An 18,738-nucleotide genomic window follows, 5' to 3' on the forward strand; every position below is an offset into this window, starting at 1 on the left:
ACTCTTGACCCTAACTTATGCCATGGCAGCCCCTTAGCCACGCAACATACCAGTTTGGATTCAATAAAAACATGTTCCCTCATGTACGCATGCAGTAGTTCGAATTTATGAGAAATATATTTCATGTTCTAAAAGCATACAACAATTCACACAATAATATGACATGATGGATGAGAAAAGGAAGATTAAGGTGTGCCTTTGCGTATAGTACGCTCGAATAATCGTTGACGACGAAGAACGGATCGAAACCAAGGCTTGAATTCTCTAGACCCCCTCGAGTTTCCCTTCAAAAAAACTGTGCAAGTGTGCTGCCGTGCTTGAGAGAGGTGGAGAGTTTTCAGAAAATAGAATTAGGTGGCCGATAGTTTCTTTGGTGCCAAGTGTAGGGTTTTGTGATTTTTAACACTTTAAATATTAGTTAATGGCCTTCAAGGTTTATTAGGCCTATTAAGCCATCTAATTAGGCCCATTAGTCTAATTAGGACATAATTTAGATGAAAAACCAACATCGATAAAATTTACGTCCCGGTGTATAAAATCACCTCAAAAACCCTTTATTTTAAAAAATACTAAAAAAAACATCGACAATATTTTAAATAATTAAAAATAATCATTTAATAAGAACATTTTACATCTTCAGCCCTCAGTCCCCGCTCCTCGATCGTCCCTTGGATATTCCTTGAAAATACAGTTTTATGCAACAATATAGAAAAATTTATTTTAAACATGTAAATATGCACAACATAATTAATTTATGCAATTAAAACATTTAATTAAAATATAGGAGAATTTAAAATTAAAATGCATGTGGTTCGCGTGGACCTTTAAATTTTCGGGGCGTTAAATATAGAGGAGAAGAGATATGAAGATTGAGAAATAAATTTTACCTACTAAGGCTATGCCTAGTAGTCGAGAAGAGATGGGAGACTGAAAATTAAATTTTACCTACTTGGGCTAAGCCTAGCAGAGGTGTGGAGATTGAAAATTAAATTTTACCTACTAAGGCTATGCCTAGTAGAGGAGAAGAGGTAGGGAGAATGAAAATTATATTTTACCTACTTGGAGAGAGCCTAGTAGAGGAGAAGGGGTGGGAAGATTGAAAAATAAATTTTACTTACATGGGCTGAGCCTAGTAGAGGAGAAGAGGTGGTGGAAACGAAAGTTAGATTCTACCTACTAAAGTTGAGCATGGCAGAAGAGAAGACGTGATGAGAGGAACGGAGCTTTGTCAAGCTCGTACCCTTAGTTGATGAGATTTGGCAAGCTCATATGCCAGTGGTCCAAAACGTCGAGATAAACTAAAAAGAAACAATATATTCAAACACAAGATACTCAATGTAGCATAAGAGTGTTCAATAAGAGTGGGTCTCATACATATCAAAAGTGCGCAAAAAGAAGTAGCCAAATATAAGAATCATACAATCCATAATCGCATAATAAACTAGATATGGAAAATAAAGAAGTAAAGTGCATAACAAAATACGCCCAAACGCATACATCGTCTGCAGCAATTGTAACATAACATAAACAAATAAACATGGTCTAGAGGTCAGGAGCCACACTCGCTAAGAGGTCCCTAAGGCTGATGAAGTCGGTGGAAGCGTCTGTCGGAGGGTATCCATGAGGCTTGAACAGGTTGACTACGCCCTCGAAGCCCACCTCCAAATAACACAAAGCTTTTGGACCACAGATCTTTTCTTCAGACTTGAGAAATTCTTCTTTGAATGAGGAGGCTTTCTTCGTGTGTTGCACCTTGGCGTCTTTGAGATCTTTGCGGGCTTGTGCTGCTTCATCTCGAGAAATCTTCAGTTCTTCCTTCAAGTTCTGGAGCTCTGTTGTGTAGTTTTATGTCAGTCGCTGAAGTTCCTCCTCTTTCTTCTTCAGAAGCTCATCATATCGAGCTTGAGACTCTGAAAACCCTTTAGCATGTCTTACCTTCACCTCGTCGATCGTCACCTGAAGCTGGTCGCAAAGAGCCATACCCTCATGTGAGTCGTGGTAGGCGTTTGTCCTGAAAACATTTGCGCGCTCAACCAACTCTCCTAGTGATTAACATAAAAAAACATATATTTATTAAATGTTTTGTATAATATTTTATTGTTTAAAATGTATTGAATATTTTAGTTTTATAAGTTTTATAATAACTTGTATAAAAAATATATGTGTTGTATAATTTTATTATTTTTATTATTTTTACAGGTTCGGAAAAACAAGCACAACTTCGAATTGAAAAATGAGAATGAGATGATACTTAAACCTGTATAAAGTTGATTTCAATGTCAACAATATTGATGAAAAGCTTGAGATAAAATTCTTCCCACAATTGAGATCGAATTGAGCAACAAGTGAAAGTGGTATCAATGAAATTATAATTTTACCAAACTTGAGTATTTTGACCATATCTGTCAAACTACTTGGTAAAAAAATATAAAATTTTACCACAATTCAGAAAACTCAATTATGAACAACATTTTTTTTATGTAGAAGAATTATATCCGTCGGCATGATTATCAAAGACGGAGTGCAAAATGCAATAAAGACTTAGGTCATTCATGAAGAAAAAATTTCACCAGTTATATGTAGAAAATAATTTTTTTTTTCTTTTTCTTCCCAAATTGGCCTATAAATAGGAGTGTATTGTGATAAAGGAAATCATCCCTCATTTTATGAATACCTAGAACATGACTCCCTGAACAAAGGAGATGAGAATGAGAAGATGATAGGAAAATTAATAATATATTGAACATCAAGTTAAAGTTTAAAGCGATAAACATACCTCGATGAGACTACTGCATTTCCGGCAGGCTAGATCAGACCATCTCAATAAATTAAAGAACGCACATATGCGTGAGAAGGGAGTTGAAATAATAGTTTCTGGGCTATGTGGGTAGGACCTCGTCTACCAATAACCGATTATGGGGTATACAAGGGGTGTATACCCAGCCCAAAATGATGTTCATCGTCTGATCTGGACACCTCTTGAGAAGAGGCCGATGTGATCGAGTCCTTGGAAAGTCTCCGTTTACCTTTATGTTGGACTGATGGGCTTGGATCGATGGGAGTTTTCTTCTTGTCAAGGTGAGGATGGAACTTGGCATGAGGAGAAGGGGAGGAATAAGATCCCCCAGCCTTTTATTTCTTTTCAAGCTCACATAGAAATATGACATTCATGAGTCTAGTACCTGTGAATAAAAACAATGAACTAGATGAGAATGTTTTCAAATAGCAAAATAAGTAAAAATAAAACAAGGTAGTGTAAGAAGAAGATAATATCTACCAGCTTCCCCTTTCAGTTTAATTTTTGCAGGACTTAACCAAGCATAACACATGAGATCTTCAGATAAAAGTTTGAGAATACTAAAACATCGGTCCCCTAGTACACTCACTATGTGCAGGTATGCTTCATCCTTCTTGAAAGCCTTGGGAAGGGTAGGCTTGGTGAAAGTGGGATACCACTCCGTGGTACAAGTCCACTCTTTGGGAGGTTGGATAAAAAAGAAGTAATTTTTCCAATCCTTGACTTAAATAAAACCCTTATCAAAAATATTACGGCTAGGTCAAGAGGTTATGTAGAAGGGTCCTTCCTTCGATTTGGCCAAGACCAAAAAGTAGGAGAAGGTAGTGCAATCTAGAGGAAGGTCCAGAGCCCGTAATAATATAATGAAGCTATATATCGAAAGGAAGGCATTGGGGGTGAGTTGACCTAGGTGCATCTCGTAGTAACTTATCAACTCTTGAAGTAACTCAGATAAAGGAAATCGGAGACTTTCATCTAATTTATGTTGGAAAAAGGTATAGCAACCCTTGGAAGCTAGATAGGGTCAGTCTTCAGAGCTTGGAATGATGATTTTGTGGGAAGAGGGAATGTGCCACGAAACCCTAAGGTCTTACTCACTAGTAGGAGAGATGTGGGATGTTAGGTGATCATACCATATTGTATCAGCATTGGCTGTGTTCATTTGTTGATTCACGTGACAGATTTCCTTATCAGTACGACTATGGCTTACGATCTCCTCCTCTTGGGAGTCAGGAGAAAATTCGGGATCTTCAAAGGAATTCCTAGTCTCATCAGATTCACTAGATAAGAAATGGATTTTAAGGGTAACTAAGCAAGTAGGGCAGAAAACCTACCCGGAAAGAGTGTAGAAAAATACTTGAGGTAGAAGACTAGGAAAACGAGTGAGTGAACTGTTGGAGTCGGACGAAATGTTCGCCTAAGAAGAAAGCAACTCGTAACACCGGTGTTGGTAAATTGTCAAACAGAAACGAGAGACGAAGGCGAGGGGCTGGCGAAGAAGGGGCTGTGGCGAAGGTTATAGGGTGATGCTGCACGAGGGAGGAGGCGAGCGAGAGGCGTGGGTGAGGCAGCTAGGGCTAGCGAGGGGTGAGCGGAGATTGTGGCGAGTGGCAAGACGAGGCTACGAGGACGGGGAAGAGAAACTGGCGAGGATAGGTGAGAGGCTGCACGAAGAATGAGGCGGGCGAGAGGCTTGGGCGAGGCGACTAGGGCGAGCTAGGACGAGGGAAAGAGGTGAGGCGAGCGAGATGTGGCGAGGGGAGAGGGGAGATTGTGGCGATAGTTGAGGGCGAGGACAAGCTAGTGCAAGGCATGCATGAGGCGAGGGATGTGAGGCTACGAGAAAGGGGCTGCGGGCAAGAGGCAAGGCAGCTAGGGTGAGCTACGGCGAGGCAAGGTGTGAGGCTACGAGAGAGGGGTTCCGGCCTAGACGGGTGAGAGGCGAGGCTGCTAGGGCAAGCTAGGGTGAGGGCGAGAGGCGAGGCGAGACGAGACAGGAGGGCGAGCTGTGGTGAGGCACGAGGGCGAGGGCGAGGGACTACAAAAGGTGAGGCGTGTGAGAGTGCAAGGCTGCGAGAGGACGAGAGCGAGTCAAGGGGGCAGGGGTGGCTAAGTGAGGCGATCCAACAAACAGATGGTAGGTGGAGAGTTGGAGCCAGGCGTGGGTGTGGGCGTGAGGGTGTGATGCTGGGCAAGCTGGGCAAAACAAGGATGTTGGGCATAGGTTTGGGCGAGGGCGAGGGCGAGGGCGAGGATGAGGATGAGCACGTTAAGGGGAGAAGCAAAGGGGACCAATTGAAACACCCCACTTAACACATTTTAAATCCAAATATAATCTGACATCAGCGGAATCATTTAACTTTAAAATAAAAAAAATTAAACTATATATACATTGCAAACATGTACTTAAAATACATACAATACATAATCTCAAACATCTAATTCAAATACCAATATTACATATAATAAAATACATGATATATTTAAAACTTTATATGTTCAACACACCCCAATAAAATCATTAACATAATCAAATAAAACTTTTCCATTACAATAGCTATATGACTTCTCCTCCTTGGACAATCTGCTTCAAATCTTTTTATTACATGCATCACATGACATTAACTGAAATGAGATAAAACTCAGTAAGTAGAGAACTTTACATAACAAATACATATTTATATGGCTTGGCTTGGAACATCGCAATGGCAATAAACATTAAACAATACCATCTTCAATGAACAATAATGAAAGAATCAATATAGATGGTATATCATAACATGAATTAAAGGAAATGAAACAATAGCTCGATGATCTGCTGTGAGAGATAACCATGAAAGGAAATGATAGTCTGTAATTTGTAATCTGTGACCTGTGAATGTTATCTCTGTTAATATATATAAATATATATATCGGACTGTGAGAGATAACCTATATAGTATCTCTGTGATATATGAGCTAGTGAGTGAAGGAATGAGAATATTGTGTGAGAGAGGAGAATGAAGTGAGAAGGGGGCATCTATTTATAGGAGAATTAAAAAAAATGAATGAAGGATGATGGATGTTGTGTCTAGAGATATGAGAAGGTGATTCAACTTATAACATTTTTCATCTTGTTCTAAAGTTTTTGGAGACTAATGGACAATAGGAGAAAAATGCACGACTCGCATATTTAAGCCAAGGTCAGCGCAATTAATCGAACTTCGAACCTGCGAGTCAGTTTGACTTGGGAGGGAGAGACTGGTGATACCCGATGAATGAGACCATCAAGATCAGGCCAAAGCCGACTTTTGACCCCCTGCCCAATCCTCATCGAAGTAGGTGGCCCACGTTGGACCTCATGCACTCTCCTATAAATATCAGATTTGAGAGTCTAATTTAGGCATTCACTATATTGATTCTTAGCAGCGCCTTTAGCTGCTCCCTCATTTTTATTCTCATTACGTAACTTGAGCTTCGGAGGGGCTACGCCAGGACACCCTTGACCCCCTTCTAACGGTCTTTTTTGTGATTTCAGGCCCAGAGCATGTCCGAGGTCTAAATTCGGGCTAGTCTCATCTACCGAGAATCGAACCCAATATTTCTAGTGAGTATCAATACACTTCCTATTTTATTTCATATATTTACCAAAGAGTATATCTCACATAAAATATAAGATAATATTTCCATAAATAATAAATATATAAAAAATAATCAATTTTTTTTAATAAGACTAGTTCTCAAATCAGAAAACCTTTTACGTCAACTGTTTTCAAATAAAATCAATTATATATAATAATATAAAAACTTCTATTTCTACAAATTTTAAGATGATATATCAATTTATATTATTATATATTTTATCAACCGATCGAACTAATATTATTATTTTTTATTATATTTTAATCTATTCAAAACTATAGTAATACTATGTTAATTAAGACCTTGAGATCATAATATTATGTTTTTATAATTTCTTATTCATTAATTATATTTTTGAATTCATAGTTTTTATTTCAACGTGTATACTTTATAATTTACACAAGTCTTGATTTGGGTTACCAATTAAATCAAATTATTCAAATTTTGTTGGGTTACAAAAATACTAGCAATCTTGATTTTAATAATAAAGAACTTGTTATTGTGTTGTTAACATATTGCATTAAGTGTGTAGTTGGTAATAAGCTGCTGAAAATAATTTAAGCACAATTTAGTTTTCGGTGAGTTAAAGTTTTTCAATGATATATCATAACTTGTGATGCAAATGACCAAAAACCAAAACACTAGAAGAGAAAACTCAATTATCTACAAGTCATTTTAGCCGGATCAACTAGTTCAGTTGTTTGGCGAAATAGTGGTTTAAAGTTCAAGCTGGATGACACAGATATAGCTGTCGGCTAGACATGAACAATTATGCTATTTTGGTCATATCTCTTAGCTCGATCATGTAAATGGATTTATTCAATATGTGTTATGAAATTAACACAATGATCTACAAATCATCTTCCAAATTCGAAGCCCATATTGGATTTTAAGACCGTGAAAAATCATAATGAATTTGCTGGTTTTGCACTGAATGAAGAACAAGTAACAGATTATAGATATTTTGAGTATATATCTGTGAGGCCCGGGGCCGAAGAGGGCAGGGGGTGATCGCCGGTGCCATGAGGTGGCATGGACAATGAGCGGCTCCTGGCAGGCTTGTAGGTAGAGGGAACATGAATGAACCGTTATTACACCGGAAGGAGAGGGATTCTGAGACTGTTCAATGTAATGGACTGTACAGTTGAAGAGGGCTTAAAAGATTTGATTGGTACTACTCATATCACGAAGGTGCATCTTCTTTTCGGTAGCTCATCACATAAAAACTCCAAAGTTAAGCGTGCTTGACATGAGGCAATTTTGGGATGGGTGACCTCCTGGGAAGTTTCCCAGGGAGCGTGTGAGTGAGGACATAAGCACGCTGGAAAGACCAGTCGTGGTACAGTGAGGACAGTCGTCGAATCTGGGACGTTACAATATCTCTCATACAAACTCAAATTTGAGAGTTTTTTTTTTTTTTGGAAATATTAAAGAAAGAACTATAACTTTTATGTTCATCACTTTTTCCAGAAATCGACGTATCAAGATTTATAATTAAGATAAAATAGCAGCTAGACTTAGACCAACTTTAACCGCAGTCAGATCAGACCAACTTCAGCCGCAGCTAGACTTGGACCAACTCTAGCCATAGCTGGACTAGACCAACTCTAGCCACTCCAGCATAAAATCATCTAATATTAAAAAAGATGGCCATCAACTCTGATATGTCATTTTAATTTCATAAACCGGACAAAACTTTGAAGATCAAACAACAAGATTTGATAGTGTAATACCTGGTCATTCTTACAAATGATTTAATCGTGAAATTATTTGGTTATTCACATGATTATAATAATGAGTATGCTAATGATGCCTTGATAATTATGTTGTTGACTGAGTGCTATGACATGTTGATTGCCTAAGTCATGTTGGATTTTACAGTGTTGGATTGTGTTGATGTGATGGTATGAATGAGGATGGAAAAATATTAACAATAAGCAATGCGTTTGCAAGTGCCTGAAGTGGGGATGGAAAGAATTTAGGCATGGAGTGCATGAAATGATATGAAAAGTTACTACAGTGGTTACGGTTTCTAGAATAATAACTTGGGTAATAGTCCAAATGAGATGAAACCACTTTAATTAGAAATTCAATGCATGAAAAAAAAAACTTTATGTTTTGCATATCTATATATATATATCTATAAAAGTGTGGATATTTGAAAAGTTTTCTAGTTGTGAACGGACATAATTAAATTACCCTTCACGTGTTTTCATATTTTCATTATCAAGTAACATATGTGGTAATTTTACACTTAGTCTATTAATTAATAATTAATACTAATTAACCACATTTTATGGTTATGGTTTTATATTTTTGACTTTCTACCCTTATATTTTTTTTTTTGTTATAATATTTAGTTATGTCATATTCCATTCTATTTCATTTAAAAAAAACAATATTTCATTCTAAATTACATATAAATGTGTGGATATTTCCAATTGTAAACGAGCGTGAGAGAAATAAAGAGTTTAAAAGAGTTTATACTATCTTTAAATATTCTATCTTTTTAATTTTCTCTCTACACATACTTTATTATTTGAATGTAAATTTTTAATTATATTTAGTGCATTTTATAATTAATTAATAAATTATAGTATCACAAAAAGTAATATGAAAAAATTAATTATATATGAAATAAGTAGAATAACATGATAAGTATATAATAATATTGTAATGCCCAAGATATTATATCATGTTAAAATACGATTATAGATTTTAATCGAGATGAGTATGGAATACTAATTTAATGTGATTATTAAAGGGCTATTACGAGACCAATCGGGCCAAGTATATGAATTACATAACATGAGGACAGAAAGTCTGGCGCCCGAGCGGTAGTTTTTAACCGCCCGAGCGCCAGTGTCCATGAAAAATACGTCGCGGGCAGAGGAGTTGGAGCCCGGGCGGTAGATTATTACCGCCCGAGCGCCAAAGAAGCAAATCTGTAGTGCTCGAGCCGAGAGGGCCGCGCTCGAGCGGTACATTATTACCGCTCGAGCGCCGACCCAAGATCAAGAAAAATAAGCCACGTAGCTGTTACATGCATATAGATATATATATATATATATATAAGTTTATGCCTCAGAATTCAGAATAGGGAAGAAAGAAAAGGAACGAGAAATCTCCGTGAAAATCCTTACGCCTTTTTATTTCAATCCGTCCGTTAGATTTTAAATTCGACTTCGGTACCGAGTTCCTAGCAACGTAGGCTACAACTGGACGTAAGTTTTACTACGTTTTAACATGTTTTGAAATTATGATGTTGTTAGAATTGAATACACATCATATATGTTGTTCTTGACATGTTAGACAGCGTAGAATCGAAGTCAGATTAAGAAACAGACTGAATATGGAATTGTTATGAATTTCAGAATGGGATTGACTGGAATTGATATCAGATTTGCGCGGTGGTTGATTGTAAATGTTGGGAATTAATATACACTGATATAGTATTATCAGTATCGCAAGATTGTACTGTTGTACTGTCAGAATTTGATAAAACAGAGATATTGTTATTTGATTAGAATATTGATACAGAATATTGGTATTGTCATTGCCAGATTGAACAGTGACAGACGTTGAATCAAGACTTTGATTGTATCAGAACGACAGCAAGAAAGGTATAAATAAATGTTGATTCGGGATTGCACAACTCGAGTTGGGTTTGACTTGAGTTTCCCTAAATCACATACGTTATTTTATTGCATTGATATTTGCAGATTATCAGATGGATATGTTAATGTATTGACTTATAACAGAGTCAGAGTCCGAGTCTAGGGCAGACAGCCTAGCTAGGGCAGAACCGCCGAGTCTTTCTCAGACCCGATAAGACTCTAGACTTACGGTGTATCGACGAGCTTCAGATGTAGATCGACGTCTATCTCAGACACACTCGATACAGCATAACAAAGTCTAAATTAGATTGGGATCCCTAGATTTGAGATAAGATAAGATTAGATCACGAGTCATTGATTCATGTAGTCAGATTAGATACATGCTTCGATGTTTGTTTATGCTTTTATATATGTTTTATATTATTGCATTTAATACATTGTTTATACTGGGATATTTATATCTCACCGGAGTTATCCGGATGTTGTCTTGTTTGTATGTGTGCATGACAACAGGTGGGACAGGTACAGGGTCACAGAGATGAAGACAGACTGAGATTAGAGTGGTGATACCGGACTTGGACTAGAGCTAGGGTTTAAACACTTGATTTTAGTTGTTGAACCTGAGCATGTATGATTGTATATTTTATCAGAGTGATACTTTTATACTGATATGTATAGTAGTTTGATTCCATTACCTTCCGCATAAAAAAAAAATTTAGACCCTGTTTATTATAATTGATTTAGTCCCAATGACGATTAAGAACATGATTAGCGTCCGGGTCCCTACAACAGGTGGTATCAGAGCGATAGATCCTTTAGATTGAGATAGAAGAGGCTAGTGAGCGGGGTAGATTGAGGTTTTCTTTCCTGCTTTTGAATGCTAGCATGTCTTACTGCTTTATTACATGTTACTTGTTTATCTGATTTGATATAGTGATATGTTTTATTGAAATTGGATCAGTACTGATTCTAGATCAGCAGTAAGATGATCAGAGGAGGATTGCAACAGAATTGTTGTATCTGTTACTAATCTATTTGATTATTAGATATGCCTCCGAGACGAGTACCAGAACAGGAAAGTACATCAAATACTCCAATGGATGTCACACCGACTCCAATGGAAACGTTATTGAAACGTTTTCAGTCATTTCATCCGCCGACCTTGAAAGGCACAGAGAACGCTGTAGAGTGCGAGAGTTGGCTCGATGATATAGAGATGTTGTTCGAATCCTTGGAGTATACGGATGAGAAGAGAGTGAAATTGATTGGACATCAGCTGCACAATGTTGCTAAGGACTGGTGGATCACGAGAAAGAGAGCCATGGAGCATAGAGGTACGATGATTACCTGGAATATATTTAGAACTGAATTTTATCAACGATTCTTTCCAGTGTCGTACCGGAAGGATAAGGGGGCGGAGTTTGCCAATCTAAAGCAAGGACCGATGAACATAGAAGAATACGTATCAAAGTTCTCCTCCTTGCTGAAATTTGCTCCACATGTGGCTGACAGCGAAGAAGCTACTGCTGACCAGTTCATTAATGGCCTGAACCCCGACATTTTCACATTAGTGAACACAGGGCGACCAGATAATTTTACTGATGCCCTGAACAGAGCCAAGGGAGCAGAAGCCGGTCTGATGAGACAGAAAGGAGCTTCATTTGTGCCTCCAGCACCGAGACCACAGCAACCACCTCCCAGATTTGAGAGTGGCAGCAGTAGTGGAGGAAAGAAGGAATTTTTGAAAGCCAGGGGAAAACAATTCAAGAAATCTGGCAGCAGTTCTTCCAGCTCCGGTGGTTCCAACTGAGCCAGAGTTACACTGGAGTTTATTGCAAGACTTGTGGAGGAAGACATGCTACTGAGCAATGCCAGGGAGTGACTGGTAGTTGCAATTTCTGTAAACAGCCGGGGCACTTTGCTAAAGTGTGTCCCCAGAGAGGTTCCCAAAGAGCGCAGGGGGCCGAGTCATCGGGATCAGCAGCACAGACTGAGAGACGATCCGCTGCTGTTCATACATTCCAGCCAGCGCCAGCTCAGTCACAGCAGAGGCCAGGAGGAAGCCAAACAGTTGGTCAGCCTCCGAGACAGCAGGCCAGAGTCTTCGCTTTGACAGAGGAGCAGGCCCAGGAAGCACCAGATGACGTTGTGGCAGGTAACTGTTCTTTGTGTTGTTATCCTGCTTACGTATTAGTTGATACTGGTGCTTCACACACATTTATTTCTGAACGATTTGCATTGAGTCATGCATTGCCTGTAGAGTCGTTAGCTACTATAGTGTCTGTCTCTTCTCCGTTGGGGATGGGTTTGATATCCGTGAATTCGGTTAACCATTGTGTACTACAGTATGACGGGCATGAGATTGAGTTAGATTGCATCGTACTTGGGTTGTCAGATTTTGATTGTATTATCGGTGTTGATATGCTAACCAAGTACAGAGCGATAGTTGATTGTTTCCACAAGATAGTGAGATTCAGACCAGATATGGCTGAAGAGTGGAAATTCTACGGTAAGGGTTCTAGATCGAGAATTCCTTTAGTATCCGTATTATCTATGACTCGATTGTTACAGAAAGGAGCAGAAGGGTTCCTTGTATATTCAGTAGATTTACTGAAGTCGAGTCCAGCATTGGCAGATCTGCCAGTGGTACGTGAGTTTGCTGACGTCTTCCCAGATGAGATCCCGGGGTTACCTCCAGTTAGAGAGATAGACTTCAGCATTGAACTGATGCCAGGTACAGTACCGATTTCTAGAGCTCCGTACAGAATGGCACCAGTGGAACTGAAAGAATTGAAGGATCAGCTGGAAGATTTACTGGCCAAGGGGTACATCAGACCGAGTGTGTCTCCTTGGGGTGCTCCAGTATTGTTTGTAAGGAAGAAAGATGGTTCGATGAGACTCTGCATCGACTATCGGCAACTGAACAAGGCAACGGTAAAGAATAAATATCCTTTGCCTCGTATAGATGATTTATTCGATCAGTTGCAGGGTTCTTCAGTATATTCCAAGATCGATTTGAGATCGGGATATCATCAGCTGAGAGTCAGAGATTCTGATATCTCAAAGACAACATTCAGAACCAGGTATGGACACTATGAATTTATTGTCATGCCGTTTGGTCTGACGAATGCTCCAGCTGTATTCATGGGATTGATGAACCGTATCTTCCAGAAATATCTCGATGATTTTGTGATTATTTTCATCGATGATATTTTGATTTATTCAAAGAATATGAGTGAGCATGCTGAGCATCTAAGAACTGTGTTGCGAATTCTAAGGGCTGAGAAGTTATATGCTAAACTGTCGAAATGTGAGTTTTGGCTAAGACAGGTAGTATTTCTGGGTCATGTTATATCAGGAGATGGTATATCAGTTGATCCCAGTAAAGTGGAAGCCGTGATTTCTTGGCCAAGACCGACATCAGTGCCTGAAATTCGCAGTTTCATGGGTTTAGCAGGATACTACCGTCGTTTCATTAAAGATTTCTCGAGTATAGCTAAACCAATTACTCAGCTGACTCAGAAGAATGCTCCATTTGTTTGGTCTGAAGAATGTGAGACCAGTTTTCTGGAATTGAAGAAGAGGTTGACCAGTGCACCGGTGTTGACTATTCCATCCGGTACTGGTGATTTTGTGGTTTATTGCGACGCTTCTCATAGAGGGTTGGGATGTGTGCTGATGCAACGAGGGCATGTTATCGCTTATGCCTCAAGACAGCTTAAACCACATGAGACTCGCTATCCAATTCATGACCTAGAATTGGCAGCCATTGTCTTTGCATTAAAGATATGGCGACACTATCTTTATGGTGAAAAGTTTGAGATATATTCTGATCATAAGAGTTTGAAATATCTGTTTTCACAATCTGAATTGAATATGAGACAGCGAAGATGGCTTGATTTGCTTAAAGATTTTGATTGTGAAATCAAATACTATCCAGGAAAGTCTAATGCAGCAGCTGATGCACTAAGTCGAAAGGTATGTTCTTTATCCCTATCTACGATGGGTGTTTCAAATTTGATCGAAGACTGCTGTTTGTCTGGATTAGAATTTGAAACGGATTATAGACCGTTGAGACTCTATACGGTGCAAGTAGAACCAGAGCTGATTATGAGAATTAAGGCAGCTCAGCGAAGTGATCAGAATGTACAGAAATCAGTATCGATGGTTAGAGCAGGACATCGATCAGAGTATCAGGTACGTGATAACGTTTTGTATGTGAATAATCGTCTAGTTGTGCCGAATATTTCAGAGTTGAGACGACAGATATTGTCAGAAGCGCACAACAGTCAATTTAGTATTCATCCTGGTGGCAGAAAGTTGTATAACGATTTGAAAAGACAGTTCTGGTGGAAACAAATGAAGACTGACATTGCCGAATTTGTTTCCAAATGTCTGAATTGCCAACAGGTGAAAGCAGAAAGAAAGAAACCCGGAGGATTATTACAGAGTTTGTCCATTCCTGAATGGAAATGGGATCATATTTCCATGGACTTTGTGACGCAACTGCCGCGTTCCTCCAAAGGTTGTGATGCGATCTGGGTCGTGATTGACAGATTGACCAAATCCGCATGTTTTATTCCGTACAAGATGACGTACAGATTTGACCAGATGGCAGAGATCTATGTCAGAGAAGTAGTCAGATTGCATGGAGTGCCGAAGTCGATTGTATCAGATCGTGATCCTCGATTTGGCAGAGTTTGCAGCAGGCTCTCGGTACGAAGTTACATCTGAGTACCGCATATCATCCACAGACCGACGGACAGTCAGAGCGGACTATCCAGACACTGGAGGATATGCTGAGAGCAGTAGTGCTAGATTTTAGCACTAATTGGCAAGATGCAGTGCCTCTTTTTGAGTTTTCGTACAACAGCAGCTATCAGACGAGTATTGAGATGGCTCCTTTTGAAGCGTTGTACGGAAAGAAGTGTAGATCCCCTCTCTATTGAATGATATCTCTGAAGTGCCTGAAACTGGACCAGATATGATCAGAGATATGACAGAAAAATTGAAGCTAATTAGAAAGAAAATGAAGGCAGCACAAGACAGACAGGCCAAATATGCCAATGTTCGACGTAGACCATTGGTATTTGACGTAGGAGACCGAGTATTTTTGAAGATTTCACCTTTCAGAGGAGTTGTCAGATTTGGCAAGAAAGGAAAATTGTCTCCACGATACATCGGGCCTTATGAGATTCTCGAGAAAATAGGAGATCGTGCCTATCGACTCGCCTTACCGCCTTCATTATCCGGAATACATGATGTTTTTCATGTATCGTTATTAAGGAAATACCTTCCTGATGCTTCACATGCTATACAACCAGACGAGGCCGAGCTTGATGAATCTCTGAGCTATATTGAAAAACCGATTCAGATCATTGATCGTAAAGAAAAACAGCTCAGAACGAAGATGATTCCACTTGTAAAAGTGCAATGGACTCGTCATGGTGTAGAAGAAGCAACCTGGGAGACTGAATCAGATATGAGACAAGAATTCCCAGATTTGTTTCGATGATGTAAAATTCTAATACAGTTCTGTAAATACTCCTTGTTGATATGATTAATGCTTGTGATTTCGAGGACGAAATCATATCTTAGGAGGGGAGAAATGTAATGCCCAAGATATTATATCATGTTAAAATAGGATTATAGATTTTAATCGAGATGAGTATGGAATACTAATTTAATGTGATTATTAAAGGGCTATTACGAGACCAATCGAGCCAAGTATATGAATTACATAACATTAGGACAGAAAGTCTGGCGCCCGAGCGGTAGTTTTTAACCGCCCGAGCGCCAGTGTCCATGAAAAATACGTCGCGGGCAGAGGAGTTGGAGCCCGGGCGGTAGATTATTACCGCCCGAGCGCCAAAGAAGCAAATCTGTAGTGCTCGAGCCGAGAGGGCCGCGCTCGAGCGGTACATTATTACCGCTCGAGCGCCGACCCAAGATCAAGAAAAATAAGCCACGTAGCTGTTACATGCATATAGATATATATATATATATATAAGTTTATGCCTCAGAATTCAGAATAGGGAAGAAAGAAAAGGAACGAGAAATCTCCGTGAAAATCCTTACGCCTTTTTATTTCAATCCGTCCGTTAGATTTTAAATTCGACTTCGGTACCGAGTTCCTAGCAACGTAGGCTACAACTGGACGTAAGTTTTACTACGTTTTAACATGTTTTGAAATTATGATGTTGTTAGAATTGAATACACATCATATATGTTGTTCTTGACATGTTAGACAGCGTAGAATCGAAGTCAGATTAAGAAACAGACTGAATATGGAATTGTTATGAATTTCAGAATGTGATTGACTGGAATTGATATCAGATTTGCGCGGTGGTTGATTGTAAATGTTGGGAATTAATATACACTGATATAGTATTATCAGTATCGCAAGATTGTACTGTTGTACTGTCAGAATTTGATAAAACAGAGATATTGTGATTTGATTAGAATATTGATACAGAATATTGGTATTGTCATTGCCAGATTGAACAGTGACAGACGTTGAATCAAGACTTTGATTGTATCAAAACGACAGCAAGAAAGGTATAAATAAATGTTGATTCGGGATTGCACAACTCGAGTTGGGTTTGACTTGAGTTTCCCTAAATCACATACGTTATTTTATTGCATTGATATTTGCAGATTATCAGATGGATATGTTAATGTATTGACTTAGAACAGAGTCAGAGTCCGAGTCTAGGGCAGACAGCCTAGCTAGGGCAGAACCGCCGAGTCTTTCTCAGACCCGATAAGACTCTAGACTTACGGTGTATCGACGAGCTTCAGATGTAGATCGACGTCTATCTCAGACACACTCGATACAGCATACCAAAGTCTAAATTAGATTGGGATCCCTAGATTTGAGATAAGATAAGATTAGATCACGAGTCATTGATTCATGTAGTCAGATTAGATACATGCTTCAATGTTTGTTTATGCTTTTATATATGTTTTATATGATTGCATTTAATACATTGTTTATACTGGGATATTTATATCTCACCGGAGTTATCCGGCTGTTGTCTTGTTTGTATGTGTGCATGACAACAGGTGGGACAGGTACAGGGTCACAGAGATGAAGACAGACTGAGATTAGAGTGGTGATACCGGACTTGGACTAGAGCTAGGGTTTAAACACTTGATTGTAGTTGTTGAACCTGAGCATGTATGATTGTATATTTTATCAGAGTGATAATTTTATACTGATATGTATAGTAGTTTGATTCCATTACCTTCCGCATTAAAAAAAAAAATTTAGACCATGTTTATTATAATTGATTTAGTCCCAATGACGATTAAGAACATGATTAGCGTCCGGGTCCCCACAAATATGAAGTTTAATACTAACATATTTTTTGGTTTTTTAACTAAGAATTGAAAATAAAGAGTTTAATAAATTATTTAAGAGAAAACTTATATGTCAAACAAATTTATACATTCAATAAAAAAAAATTGGTAGCATTTGAAATATCTACTAACAAAGTTTAAGATTTAGCTAATAATAGTCTAAAAGTAAACTCGACCATGGTTTTCAGGAACACTGAAACCAAAATCAAAATTAATTTTTCTTGATTTCAGTTCCAAAATCAGCTCTCATAATATATAAATCTAAGGTATAACTATTAAACAATTAATTTCATTGTATCACATATTGTGTAACTATTTTATTTAATATTTAAAAATGAATGATAATAGCAAATTTTTTTAAAAAAATTATATGTCAGACAAATTTATAAATTCAATACACAAAATTTGATAATAAGCGATTTTTTGATATATAATTTTTAATTTATATATATGTTTTTTATAAATTCATTTATATATAACAATGCTGATATAAAATAAATTATCTATGATATATAATTTTAAAAGCAAAAGGTAGGTTAAATATTTTTAACATATGTCAATGTACTAGAGCTTTTACATATGATATTTTAACATAAACTCAAATAAATAACAAAATGATTCAAATTATTTTTTTAGAAAATCAATTTTTTTAATTTTTATCATATAATTATAATTTACATGGATCGCACGTGCTTCATGCTAGTTTTTATGAAAAGGACTCAAAGTGCCTCAAGTGTGTCGCATGCATCTTTGTTCTTGGACAGACATATTTTGGTACAATGGACATACCTTTCTCGTCCCATATTGAAATTGAGTCAGGTTAAAGACAAAATGAAATTTACAAGTTTGCTAATTTAATTTAGAAGGAAAAATAATGTTTTGAATAGAACAATACGCACCCCTGTGCTGAAGAACAACCACCCTCGCTCCCAAGGCATGTGGAATATTCTCGGACAGAACTTGGCTCGCCCTAGAGCTAGAAAACGACCGACCTTGCACCCCCACAACCTGGAAACACTGCTTTTCAGCTTTAAAACACGGATTTCTGAATCTATACTTCATTTTAACACTTCAAACTCGAAAACTGAAAGCCAAGAACAAGGGTTTCCCAAAATCTGATTGTTAGTTAGTCGGTTATATATTGGTTTAGTTAGTCTTAGTTTAGCAAGTTTGACAACTGTACTCAACCAACCCACTTTCATATGTTCAACATTGAGCATTCTGGAATGAATAACAGAGCAGATATTTCTCTCCCCATTTCTCGTGCACCATAGCTCTGTTCGTGATATGGTATCAGAGCCCGAGTTCCACCGTTATGTGGTTGTTTTGAGATACATTGTT

This window comes from Primulina eburnea, chromosome 6 (assembly GCF_022965805.1).
Source record: "Primulina eburnea isolate SZY01 chromosome 6, ASM2296580v1, whole genome shotgun sequence".
NCBI lineage: Eukaryota > Viridiplantae > Streptophyta > Magnoliopsida > Lamiales > Gesneriaceae > Primulina > Primulina eburnea.